The sequence below is a fragment of the Bidens hawaiensis genome, unplaced genomic scaffold (assembly GCF_021521415.1).
Source record: "Bidens hawaiensis isolate Kalapana, Puna unplaced genomic scaffold, B.hawaiensis_p1.1 tig00037066_1, whole genome shotgun sequence".
Lineage (NCBI taxonomy): Eukaryota > Viridiplantae > Streptophyta > Magnoliopsida > Asterales > Asteraceae > Bidens > Bidens hawaiensis.
Genome location: NW_027496462.1, coordinates 141,306 through 146,029, shown reverse-complemented (window position 1 = coordinate 146,029; position 4,724 = coordinate 141,306).

Below are 4,724 nucleotides of genomic sequence, written 5' to 3'. Positions count from 1 at the left end.
ATCATCATCACACCTAGATATGAAAAGATTACAATCCCCTAAATCAAGGGATTGTGTTCCATTGAATTTGCCTATAAATATGTAACCTAAAATTATCACTCAACACACTTCAAACTTCTCTCTTAAAACTGCAAATCTGCCCTGAATCATCTCCCAAGCATCTATTTTGATTTTCAATTCCGTTCCTGTTACAAGGTAAGCCGAGATTATAACCTTGAGATCTACTTTCCGACCCATATATCTTGATCTTAATATACATATTTGTTATTTAATCGTATTCTAGACCTTCGATTCCGAGGCCAACACCAAGAAAACCCGAATCTCGATTAATTCCATAACAAGAACCACAGGTGAGTCTCACAGCCCCTATTTTCACTGTTTTCACTGTTTTTAAACTGTTTTCGGGGCGAGGGACACGTACTTAAATAATGATTTATCATGGTATACTTACAAGCTATGCAAGCGATTTTGTGTTTAAGTTATGTTTCATGATGAGCAATGCGAATGGTTATCTAAGGTTTTCGATGTATGTGCGCTAGAACTCGAGTAAGTGATCACTTTACCATTGGAACTCTAAGGGTAGGGACTGCTGGTTTGATCCACCCACTCGTAGGGGTCGCACCTCTTTGCATGGACGAGTGCCTAGTATGGTCATGGGGCAGTACTATGGGTTTGAGCCCGCTCGTAGGGGTCGCGCCTCTTTGCATGGACGAGCGCCTTGTTTTCCGGCACAACGTCCGCGCGTAACCCGCGGGACGGTAATATGTTATTTTAGCTCGTAGTGGCAGCGCCACTTTGCATAGACGAGCACGGTTTTTCAGAAGTGTCCGCGCGTAACCCGCGGGACGATATTACATTGTTTTAGCTCGTAGTGGCAGCGCCACTTTGCATGGACGAGCACATTTTCCTGAAACGTTCGCACGTAACCCGCGGGACGGTATTACTTATGTTTAGCTCGTAGTGGCAGCGCCACTTTGCATAGACGAGCACAGTTCCCAGAAATGTTCGCGCGTAACCCGCGGAACGATTTTACCAGAATATATTGATAGAGCTATGTTTTACCAAGCATGTGTTTTAATGAGGCTAACAGAATTATGTTTCAGAATGATTATGATGCAATACGATTTATCAAGTTACTAAAACTTGTGAACTCACTCAGTTTATACTGATTCAAATGTTTTTACGTGTCTTTCAGGAGATAACTAGGTAGCGCATGGAGTCACACTTAGAGCACCACACGCTGAACATCTAAAACAAGCTTTTTGGAAGATTTTGGTTTTATCCCCTCGATGCGCACGGTTACCCGCCGCGCAAGGGGATATGGTGAGGAAATCTTCAGTTTTATACTTGGATGTTTTTATGTAACTTTTAAACAATGTAATGTATTAAACATTTCTTACGCAATGAAAATCTTTGAATGTTTGTAATGGCCCGTGCTTAATTATCAATCCCCACTCGCGCGCGCCCGGCTGTTTCCGCCGCTCAGGGCCGGGTGTGACAGAAGTGGCAAAGACAAAAAGGGAAATGCTCGAGTCTTCATACTCGACACGAAAAAGGCCGCTGAAATGCCGGAAACCATTACCGGTACGTTTCTAGTCAACGACACCTATACTAGAGTTTTATTTGATTCGGGTGCAAATTTAAGTTTTATAGATTATAGTTTTTGTAGTCTTTTAAAATAACCATTAACAAAATTAGATAAAACTTTAAGCGTCGAGACTGCTAGTGGCAAAATCGTTAAAATCTCCAAAGCCCTTGAAAAAGGAAAAAAATTTCTAGCTGGTTATATTCTGCCTATTTGTTTGTTGCCCATGAGTCTGGCTGGTTTTGATATTGTACTTGGTATGGATTGGTTATCCGATAACCATGCCCGTATCATCTGCAATAGCAAAACTGTTGAACTTCAAGCCCCTGATAAACGAACTATTCGAATTGAAGGGGACAAAGACGCCGGCCAAGTTAGCATAATGATTAGGGCTAACAAATGTTTGAATCAAGGATGCCTCGCATTCATGGCCTACGTCACTAAAGAGTCCAAGCCAAAAGAAATCAAGGACGTTCTTATCGTTTCCGACTTTTCTGATGTCTTTCCTGATGAACTTCTCGGAATTCCTCCCGATCGCAAAGTAGAGTTTAGGATCGATCTCATTCCCTGTACTGCTCCGATCGCCAAAGCTCCGTATCGCTTAGCGCCAACCGAAATGAAGGAGTTGAAGAAACAACTCGATGAGCTACTTGAAAAAGGTTTCATTCGACCGAGTTCGTCTCCTTGGGGAGCGCCAATTTTATTCGTCAAGAAGAAGGATGGATCTATGCGAATTTGTATCGATTATCGTGCGTTAAACAAAGTCACAACCAAAAACCGCTATCCACTTCCTCGAATCGATGATATTTTCGATCAACATCAAGGTGCTAGCTTCTTTTCAAAAATCGATCATCGTTCCGGCTATCACCAACTTAAAGTCCAATCCGAAGATATCCCAAAGACCGCGTTCCTAACAAGGTATGGACATTATGAGTTCACAGTCATGCCATTTGGACTTACTAATGCTCCAACAACATTCATGGACATGATAAATTGTATTTGCAAGCCTTACTTAGATAAATTTGTTATCGTATTCATCGACGACATACTTATTTACTATAAGTCCAAGGCTGATCATGAAGACCACCTTCGAACTTTACTTGAGATTCTTAGAACCGAGAAGTTGTACACCAAGTTCTCGAAATGCGAGTTCTGGTTTCACGAAGTGCAATTTCTTGGTCACATCATTAATGTAAATGGTATTCAAGTGGACCTCGCTAAGATTGAAGCTATCTCTAAGTGGGAGGTCCCAAAGTCGCCAACCGAGATTCGAAGCTTCTTGGGATTGGCCTGCTATTACCGTAGATTCATCGAAAATTTCTCTCTTATCGCTGTTCCCCTAACTTCTTTAACTCACAAAAATATCAAATATGAATGAGGAACAAAGCAACAATAGGCCTTCGATATACTCAAACAAAAACTCACTCAAGCACCTATACTGGCCTTGCAAGAAGGTACTGAGGATTTTGTGGTATTTAGTGACGCATCTCATTCTGGCTTGGGATGTGTACTAATGCAACGCAAGAAAGTAATCGCTTACGTCTCTCGACAACTCAAAACACACGAAAAGAACTACACGACTCACGATCTAGAGTTAGGCGCCATAATCTTTGCACTTATGATATGGAGGCACTATCTCTATGGAGTAAGATTTACCGTGTACACTGATCACAAAAGCTTAAAGCACATTTTCGATCAAAAAGAGCTTAACAAGCACCAACGGCGATGGATGGAGACACTCAATGACCACGATTGTGAGATTGTTTATGATGAAGGCAAAGCCAACGTTGTGGCCGATGCTTTAAGTTGCAAGGAACATGAGAAGCCCAAAAGAGTTCGAGCATTACGCCAAGAACTTCAAATCGATCTCTTTGAACAAATCAAATCTGCTCAAATTCAAGCGATTAATGAAAACCAAATCTCCGACGAAAAACGTAACGGCACCATTGACTCGCTAGTCAAAGGTGAGGATGGTATCCTTAGACTCGGTAATAGGATTTGGGTGCCAATCGTTGGAGGTTTGCGTGAGAAAATTTTGAATGAAGCTCACAAATCCAAGTATATGATGCATCCCGGGAGCAACAAAATGTATCACAATTTTAAAGCAAATTATTGGTAGAATGGAATGAAAAGGGATGTCGCTTCGCATGTTGCGAAATGTTTGACATGTTTGAAAGTCAAGGCTGAACACCAAAAGCCTTTGGGATTGCTTCAGCAACCCGAATTTCCCGTATGGAAGTGGGAGTCAATTACTATGGATTTCATTACCAAACTCCCTAAAACGACTCGACAACACAATGCAATATGGGTAATTGTCGATCGTTTAACGAAGTCCGCACACTTCATACCCATCAATGAATCGTACTCAATGGATAGACTAGCACGTATTTATGTGAACAACATCGTTGCTTTGCATGGAGTACCACTGTCTATAATTTCTGATCGAGACAGTCGTTTTACGTCTCAATTCTGGAAAAGCTTCCAACAAGCTCTAGGAACGAAACATAACCTGAGCACTGCCTATCAACCGCAAACCTATGGGCAAAGCGAAGGACTATTCAAACGTAGGAAGACATGCTTCGGGCTTGTGTGATTGATTTAGGTGGAAGTTGGGATGACCACTTACCCCTAATGGAATTCTCGTACAATAATAGCTATCACGCAAGTATTCAAGCCGCACCATTCGAGGCGTTATATGGTCGTCAATGTAAAACGCCCGTGTGTTGGTATGAAACCGGAGATAATCAATTATCTGGACCCGAGATAGTCCAAGAAACCACCGACAAGGTTCTCCAAATCCGAGAACGACTTAAGACGGCACGTGATCGCCAAAAGAGTTACGCCGATGTCCGTCGTAAGCTGTTAGAATTTAATGTTGGTGACAAAGTGTTATTGAAAGTCTCGCCTTGGAAAGGCATTGTTCACTTCGGTAAGAAAGGAAAATTGAGTCCTCGATTCGTTGGACCTTTCGAGGTACTTGAACGAATCGGCATTGTTGCATACCGATTGCGACTGCCCGAGGAAATGAAAGGGATATACGATGTATTCAATGTTTCGAATCTGCGCAATGTTTAACCGATGAATCATTAGCTATGCCATTAAAAGATGTTGAAATAAATGAAAACTTAAAATTCGTAGA